This window comes from Schistocerca piceifrons, chromosome 3 (assembly GCF_021461385.2).
Source record: "Schistocerca piceifrons isolate TAMUIC-IGC-003096 chromosome 3, iqSchPice1.1, whole genome shotgun sequence".
NCBI lineage: Eukaryota > Metazoa > Arthropoda > Insecta > Orthoptera > Acrididae > Schistocerca > Schistocerca piceifrons.
In genome coordinates this window covers 600,996,669-601,018,551 of record NC_060140.1, presented here as the reverse complement: position 1 = coordinate 601,018,551, position 21,883 = coordinate 600,996,669, and the positions used below count along the sequence as shown (strand labels likewise).

General features: G+C 42.1%; 12 non-coding genes across 12 annotated transcripts; all 12 read left to right on the top strand.

The window, feature by feature from the left end:
- Positions 1–474: 474 nt before the first annotated feature.
- On the top strand, positions 475–681 carry LOC124790942. The gene has a single exon (XR_007016395.1). It is a non-coding gene; the product is annotated as a small nucleolar RNA U3 (small nucleolar RNA).
- A 953-nt stretch (positions 682–1,634) lies between these two features.
- LOC124791066 lies at positions 1,635–1,753 on the top strand. Its single transcript, XR_007016501.1, has one exon. It is a non-coding gene; the product is annotated as a U5 spliceosomal RNA (small nuclear RNA).
- Positions 1,754–4,165: 2,412 nt separating this feature from the next.
- Positions 4,166–4,372, top strand: LOC124790941. Its single transcript, XR_007016394.1, has one exon. It is a non-coding gene; the product is annotated as a small nucleolar RNA U3 (small nucleolar RNA).
- A 953-nt stretch (positions 4,373–5,325) lies between these two features.
- On the top strand, positions 5,326–5,444 carry LOC124791025. Its single transcript, XR_007016465.1, has one exon. It is a non-coding gene; the product is annotated as a U5 spliceosomal RNA (small nuclear RNA).
- A 2,410-nt stretch (positions 5,445–7,854) lies between these two features.
- LOC124790940 lies at positions 7,855–8,061 on the top strand. Its single transcript, XR_007016393.1, has one exon. It is a non-coding gene; the product is annotated as a small nucleolar RNA U3 (small nucleolar RNA).
- A 953-nt stretch (positions 8,062–9,014) lies between these two features.
- On the top strand, positions 9,015–9,133 carry LOC124791065. Its single transcript, XR_007016500.1, has one exon. It is a non-coding gene; the product is annotated as a U5 spliceosomal RNA (small nuclear RNA).
- A 2,411-nt stretch (positions 9,134–11,544) lies between these two features.
- LOC124790939 lies at positions 11,545–11,751 on the top strand. The gene has a single exon (XR_007016392.1). It is a non-coding gene; the product is annotated as a small nucleolar RNA U3 (small nucleolar RNA).
- A 953-nt stretch (positions 11,752–12,704) lies between these two features.
- LOC124791063 lies at positions 12,705–12,823 on the top strand. Its single transcript, XR_007016499.1, has one exon. It is a non-coding gene; the product is annotated as a U5 spliceosomal RNA (small nuclear RNA).
- Positions 12,824–15,222: 2,399 nt separating this feature from the next.
- Positions 15,223–15,429, top strand: LOC124790938. The gene has a single exon (XR_007016391.1). It is a non-coding gene; the product is annotated as a small nucleolar RNA U3 (small nucleolar RNA).
- A 956-nt stretch (positions 15,430–16,385) lies between these two features.
- LOC124791062 lies at positions 16,386–16,504 on the top strand. The gene has a single exon (XR_007016498.1). It is a non-coding gene; the product is annotated as a U5 spliceosomal RNA (small nuclear RNA).
- A 2,410-nt stretch (positions 16,505–18,914) lies between these two features.
- LOC124790936 lies at positions 18,915–19,121 on the top strand. Its single transcript, XR_007016390.1, has one exon. It is a non-coding gene; the product is annotated as a small nucleolar RNA U3 (small nucleolar RNA).
- A 953-nt stretch (positions 19,122–20,074) lies between these two features.
- On the top strand, positions 20,075–20,193 carry LOC124791061. Its single transcript, XR_007016497.1, has one exon. It is a non-coding gene; the product is annotated as a U5 spliceosomal RNA (small nuclear RNA).
- The last annotated feature ends 1,690 nt before the right edge of the window (positions 20,194–21,883 follow it).

Genomic DNA, 21,883 nt, shown 5'->3' with positions numbered 1-21,883 from the left:
GAGGAAGTATGCATGAAAGAGGCCAAATATCGACAAGAGTTCGCACTGTTAAGAGTGAGGTGAATGAGCTAGTGCTGTGCGAAAATTTTCGAAGAGAGAGGCGGTTTTAAAGAAAGCACAAGAGTCCTATGAATGCCCTCTTGTGTGTTTCTCTTTCAGTGGCTATTTGGCATGTCTGCTTGCGCCATAGAATGCTACTGTATGTGCCCCAGGCCGCCATCTAGCGGCCGGAGGTGCAAGCGGTGTTTACATACAGTCTCGCCTGAGGCAATGGTCTCTCATTTCGGAACGCAAGAAGCACTGGTAGCGCACAAAATAGCTGAGTGAGATCATGGCGGCCAAGTAAGAGTAGAAGTTGGTTCTTTGCAGAATGTCCGAGCTTGTAAATCGCGAAATGTGAAGAGTGTGTCGTATTCTCGTAGGGCGTGTTGACGGTCTCGTGGCATAAGTAGCGAGCGGTGATAGCTTGCAAGCAAGATCATACTTCACAGGATCATTTCTGTAGTATGTCTTCAACTCTCTCTAGTTCAAAGCTGGAGTAGACGTAACCACGATGATGAGTGGTAGCACTTTCCCTGAGCGTGAGGCTTGCGATCGAGATTCATCGCATCTTGGTTGTAATCGATGATCGTTCACCACATTCTGAGGGATGTGGGAAGGGAATAGCGCTTTCCGAGTGGTGGTTTTATTATATAGATTAGAAGCGTAAGTCATACCTTTGGTATCGGGACACGCGTCGTTGCAGAAATGTCGCTGCAGGTTGTGGAAGGACTTTGATTGCCACATGTCATGAAAGCTTTGTGGAAGTTTCTCGAGTGTCACGGGGACGAGCCATTTGATTTGGCCTGCTCCAAGTGCTAGGCTTGGATGACAACGACGTACTTTTGAGTTACAAGAATGAGTGAGCAACACAAGAAGAGTGCAATTGATGACCATAAAAAGCTGACACACAACACAGTCTTGATAATCACCACTAATGCATGATGTACGAAACATTTAGGAGGAGCACGTTTGGCTAGCAAACATGAATTGAGTGATTTGCAAGGCACTGTTATCTGCAAGAAGGAATGCATGAAATTGGCAAATGAATAAGACTGGTTCAAATACTATCGACAGAAATTTTATTTCTGTTGTCAACTAGTATTAATTAGATGTGTGGGAGTAGGGGGATATTTCCCTTGCACCATACATCTACATACACGTTGCGTCTGATGTGGCCTAGATTTGCGTACAAAGAACTGTCTAGTTGTCAGTTTTTTCAGTGAACGAGTGTGGTAGGGAGGAGAGAGATTAGTGTTAGATGCAGAGCAGTGCGGGCAGTTGTGTGTCGGACGTTGTATGTCGGACGGTGAGTCGCCGACAGGAATTAGGCGTGCTGCCATCTGTCGGCAGGTGAGGTAATGAAGCAGCTTGAATGGTGACAGAAATGATGGAAATAGTTAACTAAAGAGTAATAGCGACGACATTTGGTAGACACGTGTTTCAGCGTTGACAGTTAGTTTGGGGTGTGTGCTTGCATGACAGTGGAAGTCTGTTGACGGTAGAGAAGTAGACAAGACGGAAAGAATTTTCCGCGTTCTCGCGGAGAAGTAATAGAGAAGCAGCCATAAGTATTGAAGTGAGGGCGTTGATCGGCACTCTGGTTTCCCTTCAAAACGAATAAATCTTTCGCCTTTTACTAAAGATTTCCGTGGAGGGGAACATTAAATGAGTCTACAAGGTATTTTTCGTAGTGCTCGGCTATTGCTGAGCCATCATCACAAGTGAAAACGTAATGTAAGTAGCAAGAGGTAGATTGTGTTGTGTGAATGAAGGGCGTGGAGTAGCGGATGACGTTGGTTCAGGCAGATATTTGTTTTTTTAAAATTTGAAATTGTAATAGGCCGTGTCGTAGTATAATGAAACAAGTACATTTGCCCTGAAATGGCGTGCAGTGTGTTAGACGATTGTGTAAAGAGAGAGCTACAGGACTACCTGGAAACACTTGGTGAACCCTTGCCGTACCTCAGTTCTAGATGATTTGAGAGTGTTTACTTGCACTGCAGTTGCACAACAGCATATAAACTGATATTTGGAAGTGAATGATGAATGATAGGCTTTGTAAGAAATACTGGTATGTGATTAGTAGATTATGCTTTGAAACCCAAAATTATTTTTACCACAGAAGTTTGTGATTTGTAGGTATGATGTGAGTGAGCTTTGGGCCGAAGATGGTGGTTAGTTGGGCAGGATAAGTATTTAAATGGTTTTCAATAGAGTGGATATTAGTGACACTGGCTTGTTGCCATAATGTGTTTGTTCATAACAGTGTACTCAGTTGTGTAGAAGATTTAGGTGAGAAAGAGACAGTTGTTGAATATGACATAAATAGCTAGAAATGAAGTAAGTAGCAATTTCCTGCTAGGTGTAGTTTGGGTATGGTGTGTCTCAGTGAGAGAGAAATCTTGAAATTGAAGGGTTGTTCCTAGCTACAGTCTTGGAAACTATGTATCTGCTGTTGACTCCAATGTTTTCAAGATTACTTGTGTACAAAATTGGGCAGACTTTGCAGTTTCTTCTTCAGTAAATCAGTGGAAGGTGGTGCAGATAATGGTAAAAATGTTCAGTGCCTCCTGTGAGTTGTTGATGCTGCTTGTCTTTTAAGTAAAATTGATAGGGGCTCTTGATTGACCCAGCCATACACAGAGCTGGTGCATACTTGGCTTGAGAAGACTTTGGTCAGTAAATGATGAAATACCAACACAGTGCTCACAACAAAGCTCCTTTCCCTGCATTCTAGTTTCCCTCGGGTATAGAGTGACATGATATTGGCAGAGGATGTGCAGATAATCACTTTGATCAGGCTGTTTGTTTTTTTAATGCTCTTTTACCAGAATCCATGCATAGTGATAACTGTGTTCTCTGGTGGAACACGATGAGAACATTGTGTGAAGTGCACGGAAGTAGCTATTTGAGTATGTATGAAAATGTGAGGTAACCACTGTTACTCCTAAATTTCTGTGGAATAAAGTTTTCTGTATGTGTGTGTGTTTGAAAATCCCAGAGGTTCAAGTTGGTAGTTTATATGTTGCAAGCGAAAAAAGCTTTTTAGTAAACTGAGGCACTAGCATTAGTTTCCTGTTCACTGTGACAAGGAAGCTAGTATAAAAAGTAGTTTGTGGTTTTGCTTGCAAAGAAGTGCTCATGGGATGAAAGCACTGCTTGGGATTATTCTGAGATGATGGGGGGGATTGCTAAACATGTAGCATTTTAGTAAGGAGCTTGTCGGAGTAGTTGTATAGTTGTAAAATTATTTGTTATTTTATGAGAAATTTCTTTATTCATAGCACATGGGCCATCATAGTTGAAGCATACAGATTGGCATGGCATGCGTAGGTCTGTAAAATGTCCTGACAGTGATGTTCATAGAGACTTGTTGTGTACTTTGATTCTTCATCTGTTTAACAGTAGACATAAGAAATGTATTAGTGGAGCAAGTAGCTGTGAAATTACTGGTGTATGATTGATAGTATGGACGTGGCGCTGAATGGAAGTGTTTGTTCAGCTGTGGGTGTTTTCATAATTGCCATGTGAGGAAGAGCAATACTCGTGATAGGCGAAAAGAGATACAGAGAGAAACACATTTGTTGCGAGTATTGTATATCAGCAGCTCCAAGGGCGGGTATCAAGTAAGACGCAAAGTGAAACGAAAGAGGAAGTATGCATGAAAGAGGCCAAATATCGACAAGAGTTCGCACTGTTAAGAGTGAGGTGAATGAGCTAGTGCTGTGCGAAAATTTTCGAAGAGAGAGGCGGTTTTAAAGAAAGCACAAGAGTCCTATGAATGCCCTCTTGTGTGTTTCTCTTTCAGTGGCTATTTGGCATGTCTGCTTGCGCCATAGAATGCTACTGTATGTGCCCCAGGCCGCCATCTAGCGGCCGGAGGTGCAAGCGGTGTTTACATACAGTCTCGCCTGAGGCAATGGTCTCTCATTTCGGAACGCAAGAAGCACTGGTAGCGCACAAAATAGCTGAGTGAGATCATGGCGGCCAAGTAAGAGTAGAAGTTGGTTCTTTGCAGAATGTCCGAGCTTGTAAATCGCGAAATGTGAAGAGTGTGTCGTATTCTCGTAGGGCGTGTTGACGGTCTCGTGGCATAAGTAGCGAGCGGTGATAGCTTGCAAGCAAGATCATACTTCACAGGATCATTTCTGTAGTATGTCTTCAACTCTCTCTAGTTCAAAGCTGGAGTAGACGTAACCACGATGATGAGTGGTAGCACTTTCCCTGAGCGTGAGGCTTGCGATCGAGATTCATCGCATCTTGGTTGTAATCGATGATCGTTCACCACATTCTGAGGGATGTGGGAAGGGAATAGCGCTTTCCGAGTGGTGGTTTTATTATATAGATTAGAAGCGTAAGTCATACCTTTGGTATCGGGACACGCGTCGTTGCAGAAATGTCGCTGCAGGTTGTGGAAGGACTTTGATTGCCACATGTCATGAAAGCTTTGTGGAAGTTTCTCGAGTGTCACGGGGACGAGCCATTTGATTTGGCCTGCTCCAAGTGCTAGGCTTGGATGACAACGACGTACTTTTGAGTTACAAGAATGAGTGAGCAACACAAGAAGAGTGCAATTGATGACCATAAAAAGCTGACACACAACACAGTCTTGATAATCACCACTAATGCATGATGTACGAAACATTTAGGAGGAGCACGTTTGGCTAGCAAACATGAATTGAGTGATTTGCAAGGCACTGTTATCTGCAAGAAGGAATGCATGAAATTGGCAAATGAATAAGACTGGTTCAAATACTATCGACAGAAATTTTATTTCTGTTGTCAACTAGTATTAATTAGATGTGTGGGAGTAGGGGGATATTTCCCTTGCACCATACATCTACATACACGTTGCGTCTGATGTGGCCTAGATTTGCGTACAAAGAACTGTCTAGTTGTCAGTTTTTTCAGTGAACGAGTGTGGTAGGGAGGAGAGAGATTAGTGTTAGATGCAGAGCAGTGCGGGCAGTTGTGTGTCGGACGTTGTATGTCGGACGGTGAGTCGCCGACAGGAATTAGGCGTGCTGCCATCTGTCGGCAGGTGAGGTAATGAAGCAGCTTGAATGGTGACAGAAATGATGGAAATAGTTAACTAAAGAGTAATAGCGACGACATTTGGCAGACACGTGTTTCAGCGTTGACAGTTAGTTTGGGGTGTGTGCTTGCATGACAGTGGAAGTCTGTTGACGGTAGAGAAGTAGACAAGACGGAAAGAATTTTCCGCGTTCTCGCGGAGAAGTAATAGAGAAGCAGCCATAAGTATTGAAGTGAGGGCGTTGATCGGCACTCTGGTTTCCCTTCAAAACGAATAAATCTTTCGCCTTTTACTAAAGATTTCCGTGGAGGGGAACATTAAATGAGTCTATAAGGTATTTTTCGTAGTGCTCGGCTATTGCTGAGCCATCATCACAAGTGAAAACGTAATGTAAGTAGCAAGAGGTAGATTGTGTTGTGTGAATGAAGGGCGTGGAGTAGCGGATGACGTTGGTTCAGGCAGATATTTGTTTTTTTAAAATTTGAAATTGTAATAGGCCGTGTCGTAGTATAATGAAACAAGTACATTTGCCCTGAAATGGCGTGCAGTGTGTTAGACGATTGTGTAAAGAGAGAGCTACAGGACTACCTGGAAACACTTGGTGAACCCTTGCCGTACCTCAGTTCTAGATGATTTGAGAGTGTTTACTTGCACTGCAGTTGCACAACAGCATATAAACTGATATTTGGAAGTGAATGATGAATGATAGGCTTTGTAAGAAATACTGGTATGTGATTAGTAGATTATGTTTTGAAACCCAAAATTATTTTTACCACAGAAGTTTGTGATTTGTAGGTATGATGTGAGTGAGCTTTGGGCCGAAGATGGTGGTTAGTTGGGCAGGATAAGTATTTAAATGGTTTTCAATAGAGTGGATATTAGTGACACTGGCTTGTTGCCATAATGTGTTTGTTCATAACAGTGTACTCAGTTGTGTAGAAGATTTAGGTGAGAAAGAGACAGTTGTTGAATATGACATAAATAGCTAGAAATGAAGTAAGTAGCAATTTCCTGCTAGGTGTAGTTTGGGTATGGTGTGTCTCAGTGAGAGAGAAATCTTGAAATTGAAGGGTTGTTCCTAGCTACAGTCTTGGAAACTATGTATCTGCTGTTGACTCCAATGTTTTCAAGATTACTTGTGTACAAAATTGGGCAGACTTTGCAGTTTCTTCTTCAGTAAATCAGTGGAAGGTGGTGCAGATAATGGTAAAAATGTTCAGTGCCTCCTGTGAGTTGTTGATGCTGCTTGTCTTTTAAGTAAAATTGATAGGGGCTCTTGATTGACCCAGCCATACACAGAGCTGGTGCATACTTGGCTTGAGAAGACTTTGGTCAGTAAATGATGAAATACCAACACAGTGCTCACAACAAAGCTCCTTTCCCTGCATTCTAGTTTCCCTCGGGTATAGAGTGACATGATATTGGCAGAGGGTGTGCAGATAATCACTTTGATCAGGCTGTTTGTTTTTTTAATGCTCTTTTACCAGAATCCATGCATAGTGATAACTGTGTTCTCTGGTGGAACACGATGAGAACATTGTGTGAAGTGCACGGAAGTAGCTATTTGAGTATGTATGAAAATGTGAGGTAACCACTGTTACTCCTAAATTTCTGTGGAATAAAGTTTTCTGTATGTGTGTGTGTTTGAAAATCCCAGAGGTTCAAGTTGGTAGTTTATATGTTGCAAGCGAAAAAAGCTTTTTAGTAAACTGAGGCACTAGCATTAGTTTCCTGTTCACTGTGACAAGGAAGCTAGTATAAAAAGTAGTTTGTGGTTTTGCTTGCAAAGAAGTGCTCATGGGATGAAAGCACTGCTTGGGATTATTCTGAGATGATGGGGGGATTGCTAAACATGTAGCATTTTAGTAAGGAGCTTGTCGGAGTAGTTGTATAGTTGTAAAATTATTTGTTATTTTATGAGAAATTTCTTTATTCATAGCACATGGGCCATCATAGTTGAAGCATACAGATTGGCATGGCATGCGTAGGTCTGTAAAATGTCCTGACAGTGATGTTCATAGAGACTTGTTGTGTACTTTGATTCTTCATCTGTTTAACAGTAGACATAAGAAATGTATTAGTGGAGCAAGTAGCTGTGAAATTACTGGTGTATGATTGATAGTATGGACGTGGCGCTGAATGGAAGTGTTTGTTCAGCTGTGGGTGTTTTCATAATTGCCATGTGAGGAAGAGCAATACTCGTGATAGGCGAAAAGAGATACAGAGAGAAACACATTTGTTGCGAGTATTGTATATCAGCAACTCCAAGGGCGGGTATCAAGTAAGACGCAAAGTGAAACGAAAGAGGAAGTATGCATGAAAGAGGCCAAATATCGACAAGAGTTCGCACTGTTAGAGTGAGGTGAATGAGCTAGTGCTGTGCGAAAATTTTCGAAGAGAGAGGCGGTTTTAAAGAAAGCACAAGAGTCCTATGAATGCCCTCTTGTGTGTTTCTCTTTCAGTGGCTATTTGGCATGTCTGCTTGCGCCATAGAATGCTACTGTATGTGCCCCAGGCCGCCATCTAGCGGCCGGAGGTGCAAGCGGTGTTTACATACAGTCTCGCCTGAGGCAATGGTCTCTCATTTCGGAACGCAAGAAGCACTGGTAGCGCACAAAATAGCTGAGTGAGATCATGGCGGCCAAGTAAGAGTAGAAGTTGGTTCTTTGCAGAATGTCCGAGCTTGTAAATCGCGAAATGTGAAGAGTGTGTCGTATTCTCGTAGGGCGTGTTGACGGTCTCGTGGCATAAGTAGCGAGCGGTGATAGCTTGCAAGCAAGATCATACTTCACAGGATCATTTCTGTAGTATGTCTTCAACTCTCTCTAGTTCAAAGCTGGAGTAGACGTAACCACGATGATGAGTGGTAGCACTTTCCCTGAGCGTGAGGCTTGCGATCGAGATTCATCGCATCTTGGTTGTAATCGATGATCGTTCACCACATTCTGAGGGATGTGGGAAGGGAATAGCGCTTTCCGAGTGGTGGTTTTATTATATAGATTAGAAGCGTAAGTCATACCTTTGGTATCGGGACACGCGTCGTTGCAGAAATGTCGCTGCAGGTTGTGGAAGGACTTTGATTGCCACATGTCATGAAAGCTTTGTGGAAGTTTCTCGAGTGTCACGGGGACGAGCCATTTGATTTGGCCTGCTCCAAGTGCTAGGCTTGGATGACAACGACGTACTTTTGAGTTACAAGAATGAGTGAGCAACACAAGAAGAGTGCAATTGATGACCATAAAAAGCTGACACACAACACAGTCTTGATAATCACCACTAATGCATGATGTACGAAACATTTAGGAGGAGCACGTTTGGCTAGCAAACATGAATTGAGTGATTTGCAAGGCACTGTTATCTGCAAGAAGGAATGCATGAAATTGGCAAATGAATAAGACTGGTTCAAATACTATCGACAGAAATTTTATTTCTGTTGTCAACTAGTATTAATTAGATGTGTGGGAGTAGGGGGATATTTCCCTTGCACCATACATCTACATACACGTTGCGTCTGATGTGGCCTAGATTTGCGTACAAAGAACTGTCTAGTTGTCAGTTTTTTCAGTGAACGAGTGTGGTAGGGAGGAGAGAGATTAGTGTTAGATGCAGAGCAGTGCGGGCAGTTGTGTGTCGGACGTTGTATGTCGGACGGTGAGTCGCCGACAGGAATTAGGCGTGCTGCCATCTGTCGGCAGGTGAGGTAATGAAGCAGCTTGAATGGTGACAGAAATGATGGAAATAGTTAACTAAAGAGTAATAGCGACGACATTTGGCAGACACGTGTTTCAGCGTTGACAGTTAGTTTGGGGTGTGTGCTTGCATGACAGTGGAAGTCTGTTGACGGTAGAGAAGTAGACAAGACGGAAAGAATTTTCCGCGTTCTCGCGGAGAAGTAATAGAGAAGCAGCCATAAGTATTGAAGTGAGGGCGTTGATCGGCACTCTGGTTTCCCTTCAAAACGAATAAATCTTTCGCCTTTTACTAAAGATTTCCGTGGAGGGGAACATTAAATGAGTCTACAAGGTATTTTTCGTAGTGCTCGGCTATTGCTGAGCCATCATCACAAGTGAAAACGTAATGTAAGTAGCAAGAGGTAGATTGTGTTGTGTGAATGAAGGGCGTGGAGTAGCGGATGACGTTGGTTCAGGCAGATATTTGTTTTTTTAAAATTTGAAATTGTAATAGGCCGTGTCGTAGTATAATGAAACAAGTACATTTGCCCTGAAATGGCGTGCAGTGTGTTAGACGATTGTGTAAAGAGAGAGCTACAGGACTACCTGGAAACACTTGGTGAACCCTTGCCGTACCTCAGTTCTAGATGATTTGAGAGTGTTTACTTGCACTGCAGTTGCACAACAGCATATAAACTGATATTTGGAAGTGAATGATGAATGATAGGCTTTGTAAGAAATACTGGTATGTGATTAGTAGATTATGCTTTGAAACCCAAAATTATTTTTACCACAGAAGTTTGTGATTTGTAGGTATGATGTGAGTGAGCTTTGGGCCGAAGATGGTGGTTAGTTGGGCAGGATAAGTATTTAAATGGTTTTCAATAGAGTGGATATTAGTGACACTGGCTTGTTGCCATAATGTGTTTGTTCATAACAGTGTACTCAGTTGTGTAGAAGATTTAGGTGAGAAAGAGACAGTTGTTGAATATGACATAAATAGCTAGAAATGAAGTAAGTAGCAATTTCCTGCTAGGTGTAGTTTGGGTATGGTGTGTCTCAGTGAGAGAGAAATCTTGAAATTGAAGGGTTGTTCCTAGCTACAGTCTTGGAAACTATGTATCTGCTGTTGACTCCAATGTTTTCAAGATTACTTGTGTACAAAATTGGGCAGACTTTGCAGTTTCTTCTTCAGTAAATCAGTGGAAGGTGGTGCAGATAATGGTAAAAATGTTCAGTGCCTCCTGTGAGTTGTTGATGCTGCTTGTCTTTTAAGTAAAATTGATAGGGGCTCTTGATTGACCCAGCCATACACAGAGCTGGTGCATACTTGGCTTGAGAAGACTTTGGTCAGTAAATGATGAAATACCAACACAGTGCTCACAACAAAGCTCCTTTCCCTGCATTCTAGTTTCCCTCGGGTATAGAGTGACATGATATTGGCAGAGGATGTGCAGATAATCACTTTGATCAGGCTGTTTGTTTTTTTAATGCTCTTTTACCAGAATCCATGCATAGTGATAACTGTGTTCTCTGGTGGAACACGATGAGAACATTGTGTGAAGTGCACGGAAGTAGCTATTTGAGTATGTATGAAAATGTGAGGTAACCACTGTTACTCCTAAATTTCTGTGGAATAAAGTTTTCTGTATGTGTGTGTGTTTGAAAATCCCAGAGGTTCAAGTTGGTAGTTTATATGTTGCAAGCGAAAAAAGCTTTTTAGTAAACTGAGGCACTAGCATTAGTTTCCTGTTCACTGTGACAAGGAAGCTAGTATAAAAAGTAGTTTGTGGTTTTGCTTGCAAAGAAGTGCTCATGGGATGAAAGCACTGCTTGGGATTATTCTGAGATGATGGGGGGATTGCTAAACATGTAGCATTTTAGTAAGGAGCTTGTCGGAGTAGTTGTATAGTTGTAAAATTATTTGTTATTTTATGAGAAATTTCTTTATTCATAGCACATGGGCCATCATAGTTGAAGCATACAGATTGGCATGGCATGCGTAGGTCTGTAAAATGTCCTGACAGTGATGTTCATAGAGACTTGTTGTGTACTTTGATTCTTCATCTGTTTAACAGTAGACATAAGAAATGTATTAGTGGAGCAAGTAGCTGTGAAATTACTGGTGTATGATTGATAGTATGGACGTGGCGCTGAATGGAAGTGTTTGTTCAGCTGTGGGTGTTTTCATAATTGCCATGTGAGGAAGAGCAATACTCGTGATAGGCGAAAAGAGATACAGAGAGAAACACATTTGTTGCGAGTATTGTATATCAGCAGCTCCAAGGGCGGGTATCAAGTAAGACGCAAAGTGAAACGAAAGAGGAAGTATGCATGAAAGAGGCCAAATATCGACAAGAGTTCGCACTGTTAAGAGTGAGGTGAATGAGCTAGTGCTGTGCGAAAATTTTCGAAGAGAGAGGCGGTTTTAAAGAAAGCACAAGAGTCCTATGAATGCCCTCTTGTGTGTTTCTCTTTCAGTGGCTATTTGGCATGTCTGCTTGCGCCATAGAATGCTACTGTATGTGCCCCAGGCCGCCATCTAGCGGCCGGAGGTGCAAGCGGTGTTTACATACAGTCTCGCCTGAGGCAATGGTCTCTCATTTCGGAACGCAAGAAGCACTGGTAGCGCACAAAATAGCTGAGTGAGATCATGGCGGCCAAGTAAGAGTAGAAGTTGGTTCTTTGCAGAATGTCCGAGCTTGTAAATCGCGAAATGTGAAGAGTGTGTCGTATTCTCGTAGGGCGTGTTGACGGTCTCGTGGCATAAGTAGCGAGCGGTGATAGCTTGCAAGCAAGATCATACTTCACAGGATCATTTCTGTAGTATGTCTTCAACTCTCTCTAGTTCAAAGCTGGAGTAGACGTAACCACGATGATGAGTGGTAGCACTTTCCCTGAGCGTGAGGCTTGCGATCGAGATTCATCGCATCTTGGTTGTAATCGATGATCGTTCACCACATTCTGAGGGATGTGGGAAGGGAATAGCGCTTTCCGAGTGGTGGTTTTATTATATAGATTAGAAGCGTAAGTCATACCTTTGGTATCGGGACACGCGTCGTTGCAGAAATGTCGCTGCAGGTTGTGGAAGGACTTTGATTGCCACATGTCATGAAAGCTTTGTGGAAGTTTCTCGAGTGTCACGGGGACGAGCCATTTGATTTGGCCTGCTCCAAGTGCTAGGCTTGGATGACAACGACGTACTTTTGAGTTACAAGAATGAGTGAGCAACACAAGAAGAGTGCAATTGATGACCATAAAAAGCTGACACACAACACAGTCTTGATAATCACCACTAATGCATGATGTACGAAACATTTAGGAGGAGCACGTTTGGCTAGCAAACATGAATTGAGTGATTTGCAAGGCACTGTTATCTGCAAGAAGGAATGCATGAAATTGGCAAATGAATAAGACTGGTTCAAATACTATCGACAGAAATCTTATTTCTGTTGTCAACTAGTATTAATTAGATGTGTGGGAGTAGGGGGATATTTCCCTTGCACCATACATCTACATACACGTTGCGTCTGATGTGGCCTAGATTTGCGTACAAAGAACTGTCTAGTTGTCAGTTTTTTCAGTGAACGAGTGTGGTAGGGAGGAGAGAGATTAGTGTTAGATGCAGAGCAGTGCGGGCAGTTGTGTGTCGGACGTTGTATGTCGGACGGTGAGTCGCCGACAGGAATTAGGCGTGCTGCCATCTGTCGGCAGGTGAGGTAATGAAGCAGCTTGAATGGTGACAGAAATGATGGAAATAGTTAACTAAAGAGTAATAGCGACGACATTTGGCAGACACGTGTTTCAGCGTTGACAGTTAGTTTGGGGTGTGTGCTTGCATGACAGTGGAAGTCTGTTGACGGTAGAGAAGTAGACAAGACGGAAAGAATTTTCCGCGTTCTCGCGGAGAAGTAATAGAGAAGCAGCCATAAGTATTGAAGTGAGGGCGTTGATCGGCACTCTGGTTTCCCTTCAAAACGAATAAATCTTTCGCCTTTTACTAAAGATTTCCGTGGAGGGGAACATTAAATGAGTCTACAAGGTATTTTTCGTAGTGCTCGGCTATTGCTGAGCCATCATCACAAGTGAAAACGTAATGTAAGTAGCAAGAGGTAGATTGTGTTGTGTGAATGAAGGGCGTGGAGTAGCGGATGACGTTGGTTCAGGCAGATATTTGTTTTTTTAAAATTTGAAATTGTAATAGGCCGTGTCGTAGTATAATGAAACAAGTACATTTGCCCTGAAATGGCGTGCAGTGTGTTAGACGATTGTGTAAAGAGAGAGCTACAGGACTACCTGGAAACACTTGGTGAACCCTTGCCGTACCTCAGTTCTAGATGATTTGAGAGTGTTTACTTGCACAACAGCATATAAACTGATATTTGGAAGTAAATGATGAATGATAGGCTTTGTAATAAATACTGGTATGTGATTAGTAGATTATGCTTTGAAACCCAAAATTATTTTTACCACAGAAGTTTGTGATTTGTAGGTATGATGTGAGTGAGCTTTGGGCCGAAGATGGTGGTTAGTTGGGCAGGATAAGTATTTAAATGGTTTTCAATAGAGTGGATATTAGTGACACTGGCTTGTTGCCATAATGTGTTTGTTCATAACAGTGTACTCAGTTGTGTAGAAGATTTAGGTGAGAAAGAGACAGTTGTTGAATATGACATAAATAGCTAGAAATGAAGTAAGTAGCAATTTCCTGCTAGGTGTAGTTTGGGTATGGTGTGTCTCAGTGAGAGAGAAATCTTGAAATTGAAGGGTTGTTCCTAGCTACAGTCTTGGAAACTATGTATCTGCTGTTGACTCCAATGTTTTCAAGATTACTTGTGTACAAAATTGGGCAGACTTTGCAGTTTCTTCTTCAGTAAATCAGTGGAAGGTGGTGCAGATAATGGTAAAAATGTTCAGTGCCTCCTGTGAGTTGTTGATGCTGCTTGTCTTTTAAGTAAAATTGATAGGGGCTCTTGATTGACCCAGCCATACACAGAGCTGGTGCATACTTGGCTTGAGAAGACTTTGGTCAGTAAATGATGAAATACCAACACAGTGCTCACAACAAAGCTCCTTTCCCTGCATTCTAGTTTCCCTCGGGTATAGAGTGACATGATATTGGCAGAGGATGTGCAGATAATCACTTTGATCAGGCTGTTTGTTTTTTTAATGCTCTTTTACCAGAATCCATGCATAGTGATAACTGTGTTCTCTGGTGGAACACGATGAGAACATTGTGTGAAGTGCACGGAAGTAGCTATTTGAGTATGTATGAAAATGTGAGGTAACCACTGTTACTCCTAAATTTCTGTGGAATAAAGTTTTCTGTATGTGTGTGTGTTTGAAAATCCCAGAGGTTCAAGTTGGTAGTTTATATGTTGCAAGCGAAAAAAGCTTTTTAGTAAACTGAGGCCCTAGCATTAGTTTCCTGTTCACTGTGACAAGGAAGCTAGTATAAAAAGTAGTTTGCGGTTTTGCAAGCAAAGAAGTGCTCATGGGATGAAAGCACTGCTTGGGATTATTCTGAGATGATGGGGGGATTGCTAAACATGTAGCATTTTAGTAAGGAGCTTGTCGGAGTAGTTGTATAGTTGTAAAATTATTTGTTATTTTATGAGAAATTTCTTTATTCATAGCACATGGGCCATCATAGTTGAAGCATACAGATTGGCATGGCATGCGTAGGTCTGTAAAATGTCCTGACAGTGATGTTCATAGAGACTTGTTGTGTACTTTGATTCTTCATCTGTTTAACAGTAGACATAAGAAATGTATTAGTGGAGCAAGTAGCTGTGAAATTACTGGTGTATGATTGATAGTATGGACGTGGCGCTGAATGGAAGTGTTTGTTCAGCTGTGGGTGTTTTCATAATTGCCATGTGAGGAAGAGCAATACTCGTGATAGGCGAAAAGAGATACAGAGAGAAACACATTTGTTGCGAGTATTGTATATCAGCAGCTCCAAGGGCGGGTATCAAGTAAGACGCAAAGTGAAACGAAAGAGGAAGTATGCATGAAAGAGGCCAAATATCGACAAGAGTTCGCACTGTTAGAGTGAGGTGAATGAGCTAGTGCTGTGCGAAAATTTTCGAAGAGAGAGTCGGTTTTAAAGAAAGCACAAGAGTCCTATGAATGCCCTCTTGTGTGTTTCTCTTTCAGTGGCTATTTGGCATGTCTGCTTGCGCCATAGAATGCTACTGTATGTGCCCCAGGCCGCCATCTAGCGGCCGGAGGTGCAAGCGGTGTTTACATACAGTCTCGCCTGAGGCAATGGTCTCTCATTTCGGAACGCAAGAAGCACTGGTAGCGCACAAAATAGCTGAGTGAGATCATGGCGGCCAAGTAAGAGTAGAAGTTGGTTCTTTGCAGAATGTCCGAGCTTGTAAATCGCGAAATGTGAAGAGTGTGTCGTATTCTCGTAGGGCGTGTTGACGGTCTCGTGGCATAAGTAGCGAGCGGTGATAGCTTGCAAGCAAGATCATACTTCACAGGATCATTTCTGTAGTATGTCTTCAACTCTCTCTAGTTCAAAGCTGGAGTAGACGTAACCACGATGATGAGTGGTAGCACTTTCCCTGAGCGTGAGGCTTGCGATCGAGATTCATCGCATCTTGGTTGTAATCGATGATCGTTCACCACATTCTGAGGGATGTGGGAAGGGAATAGCGCTTTCCGAGTGGTGGTTTTATTATATAGATTAGAAGCGTAAGTCATACCTTTGGTATCGGGACACGCGTCGTTGCAGAAATGTCGCTGCAGGTTGTGGAAGGACTTTGATTGCCACATGTCATGAAAGCTTTGTGGAAGTTTCTCGAGTGTCACGGGGACGAGCCATTTGATTTGGCCTGCTCCAAGTGCTAGGCTTGGATGACAACGACGTACTTTTGAGTTACAAGAATGAGTGAGCAACACAAGAAGAGTGCAATTGATGACCATAAAAAGCTGACACACAACACAGTCTTGATAATCACCACTAATGCATGATGTACGAAACATTTAGGAGGAGCACGTTTGGCTAGCAAACATGAATTGAGTGATTTGCAAGGCACTGTTATCTGCAAGAAGGAATGCATGAAATTGGCAAATGAATAAGACTGGTTCAAATACTATCGACAGAAATTTTATTTCTGTTGTCAACTAGTATTAATTAGATGTGTGGGAGTAGGGGGATATTTCCCTTGCACCTTACATCTACATACACGTTGCGTCTGATGTGGCCTAGATTTGCGTACAAAGAACTGTCTAGTTGTCAGTTTTTTCAGTGAACGAGTGTGGTAGGGAGGAGAGAGATTAGTGTTAGATGCAGAGCAGTGCGGGCAGTTGTGTGTCGGACGTTGTTGTATGTCGGACGGTGAGTCGCCGACAGGAATTAGGCGTGCTGCCATCTGTCGGCAGGTGAGGTAATGAAGCAGCTTGAATGGTGACAGAAATGATGGAAATAGTTAACTAAAGAGTAATAGCGACGACATTTGGCAGACACGTGTTTCAGCGTTGACAGTTAGTTTGGGGTGTGTGCTTGCATGACAGTGGAAGTCTGTTGACGGTAGAGAAGTAGACAAGACGGAAAGAATTTTCCGCGTTCTCGCGGAGAAGTAATAGAGAAGCAGCCATAAGTATTGAAGTGAGGGCGTTGATCGGCACTCTGGTTTCCCTTCAAAACGAATAAATCTTTCGCCTTTTACTAAAGATTTCCGTGGAGGGGAACATTAAATGAGTCTACAAGGTATTTTTCGTAGTGCTCGGCTATTGCTGAGCCATCATCACAAGTGAAAACGTAATGTAAGTAGCAAGAGGTAGATTGTGTTGTGTGAATGAAGGGCGTGGAGTAGCGGATGACGTTGGTTCAGGCAGATATTTGTTTTTTTAAAATTTGAAATTGTAATAGGCCGTGTCGTAGTATAATGAAACAAGTACATTTGCCCTGAAATGGCGTGCAGTGTGTTAGACGATTGTGTAAAGAGAGAGCTACAGGACTACCTGGAAACACTTGGTGAACCCTTGCCGTACCTCAGTTCTAGATGATTTGAGAGTGTTTACTTGCACTGCAGTTGCACAACAGCATATAAACTGATATTTGGAAGTGAATGATGAATGATAGGCTTTGTAAGAAATACTGGTATGTGATTAGTAGATTATGTTTTGAAACCCAAAATTATTTTTACCACAGAAGTTTGTGATTTGTAGGTATGATGTGAGTGAGCTTTGGGCCGAAGATGGTGGTTAGTTGGGCAGGATAAGTATTTAAATGGTTTTCAATAGAGTGGATATTAGTGACACTGGCTTGTTGCCATAATGTGTTTGTTCATAACAGTGTACTCAGTTGTGTAGAAGATTTAGGTGAGAAAGAGACAGTTGTTGAATATGACATAAATAGCTAGAAATGAAGTAAGTAGCAATTTCCTGCTAGGTGTAGTTTGGGTATGGTGTGTCTCAGTGAGAGAGAAATCTTGAAATTGAAGGGTTGTTCCTAGCTACAGTCTTGGAAACTATGTATCTGCTGTTGACTCCAATGTTTTCAAGATTACTTGTGTACAAAATTGGGCAGACTTTGCAGTTTCTTCTTCAGTAAATCAGTGGAAGGTGGTGCAGATAATGGTAAAAATGTTCAGTGCCTCCTGTGAGTTGTTGATGCTGCTTGTCTTTTAAGTAAAATTGATAGGGGCTCCTGATTGACCCAGCCATACACAGAGCTGGTGCATACTTGGCTTGAGAAGACTTTGGTCAGTAAATGATGAAATACCAACACAGTGCTCACAACAAAGCTCCTTTCCCTGCATTCTAGTTTCCCTCGGGTATAGAGTGACATGATATTGGCAGAGGATGTGCAGATAATCACTTTGATCAGGCTGTTTGTTTTTTTAATGCTCTTTTACCAGAATCCATGCATAGTGATAACTGTGTTCTCTGGTGGAACACGATGAGAACATTGTGTGAAGTGCACGGAAGTAGCTATTTGAGTATGTATGAAAATGTGAGGTAACCACTGTTACTCCTAAATTTCTGTGGAATAAAGTTTTCTGTATGTGTGTGTGTTTGAAAATCCCAGAGGTTCAAGTTGGTAGTTTATATGTTGCAAGCGAAAAAAGCTTTTTAGTAAACTGAGGCACTAGCATTAGTTTCCTGTTCACTGTGACAAGGAAGCTAGTATAAAAAGTAGTTTGTGGTTTTGCTTGCAAAGAAGTGCTCATGGGATGAAAGCACTGCTTGGGATTATTCTGAGATGATGGGGGGATTGCTAAACATGTAGCATTTTAGTAAGGAGCTTGTCGGAGTAGTTGTATAGTTGTAAAATTATTTGTTATTTTATGAGAAATTTCTTTATTCATAGCACATGGGCCATCATAGTTGAAGCATACAGATTGGCATGGCATGCGTAGGTCTGTAAAATGTCCTGACAGTGATGTTCATAGAGACTTGTTGTGTACTTTGATTCTTCATCTGTTTAACAGTAGACATAAGAAATGTATTAGTGGAGCAAGTAGCTGTGAAATTACTGGTGTATGATTGATAGTATGGACGTGGCGCTGAATGGAAGTGTTTGTTCAGCTGTGGGTGTTTTCATAATTGCCATGTGAGGAAGAGCAATACTCGTGATAGGCGAAAAGAGATACAGAGAGAAACACATTTGTTGCGAGTATTGTATATCAGCAGCTCCAAGGGCGGGTATCAAGTAAGACGCAAAGTGAAACGAAAGAGGAAGTATGCATGAAAGAGGCCAAATATCGACAAGAGTTCGCACTGTTAGAGTGAGGTGAATGAGCTAGTGCTGTGCGAAAATTTTCGAAGAGAGAGGCGGTTTTAAAGAAAGCACAAGAGTCCTATGAATGCCCTCTTGTGTGTTTCTCTTTCAGTGGCTATTTGGCATGTCTGCTTGCGCCATAGAATGCTACTGTATGTGCCCCAGGCCGCCATCTAGCGGCCGGAGGTGCAAGCGGTGTTTACATACAGTCTCGCCTGAGGCAATGGTCTCTCATTTCGGAACGCAAGAAGCACTGGTAGCGCACAAAATAGCTGAGTGAGATCATGGCGGCCAAGTAAGAGTAGAAGTTGGTTCTTTGCAGAATGTCCGAGCTTGTAAATCGCGAAATGTGAAGAGTGTGTCGTATTCTCGTAGGGCGTGTTGACGGTCTCGTGGCATAAGTAGCGAGCGGTGATAGCTTGCAAGCAAGATCATACTTCACAGGATCATTTCTGTAGTATGTCTTCAACTCTCTCTAGTTCAAAGCTGGAGTAGACGTAACCACGATGATGAGTGGTAGCACTTTCCCTGAGCGTGAGGCTTGCGATCGAGATTCATCGCATCTTGGTTGTAATCGATGATCGTTCACCACATTCTGAGGGATGTGGGAAGGGAATAGCGCTTTCCGAGTGGTGGTTTTATTATATAGATTAGAAGCGTAAGTCATACCTTTGGTATCGGGACACGCGTCGTTGCAGAAATGTCGCTGCAGGTTGTGGAAGGACTTTGATTGCCACATGTCATGAAAGCTTTGTGGAAGTTTCTCGAGTGTCACGGGGACGAGCCATTTGATTTGGCCTGCTCCAAGTGCTAGGCTTGGATGACAACGACGTACTTTTGAGTTACAAGAATGAGTGAGCAACACAAGAAGAGTGCAATTGATGACCATAAAAAGCTGACACACAACACAGTCTTGATAATCACCACTAATGCATGATGTACGAAACATTTAGGAGGAGCACGTTTGGCTAGCAAACATGAATTGAGTGATTTGCAAGGCACTGTTATCTGCAAGAAGGAATGCATGAAATTGGCAAATGAATAAGACTGGTTCAAATACTATCGACAGAAATTTTATTTCTGTTGTCAACTAGTATTAATTAGATGTGTGGGAGTAGGGGGATATTTCCCTTGCACCATACATCTACATACACGTTGCGTCTGATGTGGCCTAGATTTGCGTACAAAGAACTGTCTAGTTGTCAGTTTTTTCAGTGAACGAGTGTGGTAGGGAGGAGAGAGATTAGTGTTAGATGCAGAGCAGTGCGGGCAGTTGTGTGTCGGACGTTGTATGTCGGACGGTGAGTCGCCGACAGGAATTAGGCGTGCTGCCATCTGTCGGCAGGTGAGGTAATGAAGCAGCTTGAATGGTGACAGAAATGATGGAAATAGTTAACTAAAGAGTAATAGCGACGACATTTGGCAGACACGTGTTTCAGCGTTGACAGTTAGTTTGGGGTGTGTGCTTGCATGACAGTGGAAGTCTGTTGACGGTAGAGAAGTAGACAAGACGGAAAGAATTTTCCGCGTTCTCGCGGAGAAGTAATAGAGAAGCAGCCATAAGTATTGAAGTGAGGGCGTTGATCGGCACTCTGGTTTCCCTTCAAAACGAATAAATCTTTCGCCTTTTACTAAAGATTTCCGTGGAGGGGAACATTAAATGAGTCTACAAGGTATTTTTCGTAGTGCTCGGCTATTGCTGAGCCATCATCACAAGTGAAAACGTAATGTAAGTAGCAAGAGGTAGATTGTGTTGTGTGAATGAAGGGCGTGGAGTAGCGGATGACGTTGGTTCAGGCAGATATTTGTTTTTTTTTAAATTTGAAATTGTAATAGGCCGTGTCGTAGTATAATGAAACAAGTACATTTGCCCTGAAATGGCGTGCAGTGTGTTAGACGATTGTGTAAAGAGAGAGCTACAGGACTACCTGGAAACACTTGGTGAACCCTTGCCGTACCTCAGTTCTAGATGATTTGAGAGTGTTTACTTGCACTGCAGTTGCACAACAGCATATAAACTGATATTTGGAAGTGAATGATGAATGATAGGCTTTGTAAGAAATACTGGTATGTGATTAGTAGATTATGTTTTGAAACCCAAAATTATTTTTACCACAGAAGTTTGTGATTTGTAGGTATGATGTGAGTGAGCTTTGGGCCGAAGATGGTGGTTAGTTGGGCAGGATAAGTATTTAAATGGTTTTCAATAGAGTGGATATTAGTGACACTGGCTTGTTGCCATAATGTGTTTGTTCATAACAGTGTACTCAGTTGTGTAGAAGATTTAGGTGAGAAAGAGACAGTTGTTGAATATGACATAAATAGCTAGAAATGAAGTAAGTAGCAATTTCCTGCTAGGTGTAGTTTGGGTATGGTGTGTCTCAGTGAGAGAGAAATCTTGAAATTGAAGGGTTGTTCCTAGCTACAGTCTTGGAAACTATGTATCTGCTGTTGACTCCAATGTTTTCAAGATTACTTGTGTACAAAATTGGGCAGACTTTGCAGTTTCTTCTTCAGTAAATCAGTGGAAGGTGGTGCAGATAATGGTAAAAATGTTCAGTGCCTCCTGTGAGTTGTTGATGCTGCTTGTCTTTTAAGTAAAATTGATAGGGGCTCTTGATTGACCCAGCCATACACAGAGCTGGTGCATACTTGGCTTGAGAAGACTTTGGTCAGTAAATGATGAAATACCAACACAGTGCTCACAACAAAGCTCCTTTCCCTGCATTCTAGTTTCCCTCGGGTATAGAGTGACATGATATTGGCAGAGGATGTGCAGATAATCACTTTGATCAGGCTGTTTGTTTTTTTTAATGCTCTTTTACCAGAATCCATGCATAGTGATAACTGTGTTCTCTGGTGGAACACGATGAGAACATTGTGTGAAGTGCACGGAAGTAGCTATTTGAGTATGTATGAAAATGTGAGGTAACCACTGTTACTCCTAAATTTCTGTGGAATAAAGTTTTCTGTATGTGTGTGTGTTTGAAAATCCCAGAGGTTCAAGTTGGTAGTTTATATGTTGCAAGCGAAAAAAGCTTTTTAGTAAACTGAGGCACTAGCATTAGTTTCCTGTTCACTGTGACAAGGAAGCTAGTATAAAAAGTAGTTTGTGGTTTTGCTTGCAAAGAAGTGCTCATGGGATGAAAGCACTGCTTGGGATTATTCTGAGATGATGGGGGGATTGCTAAACATGTAGCATTTTAGTAAGGAGCTTGTCGGAGTAGTTGTATAGTTGTAAAATTATTTGTTATTTTATGAGAAATTTCTTTATTCATAGCACATGGGCCATCATAGTTGAAGCATACAGATTGGCATGGCATGCGTAGGTCTGTAAAATGTCCTGACAGTGATGTTCATAGAGACTTGTTGTGTACTTTGATTCTTCATCTGTTT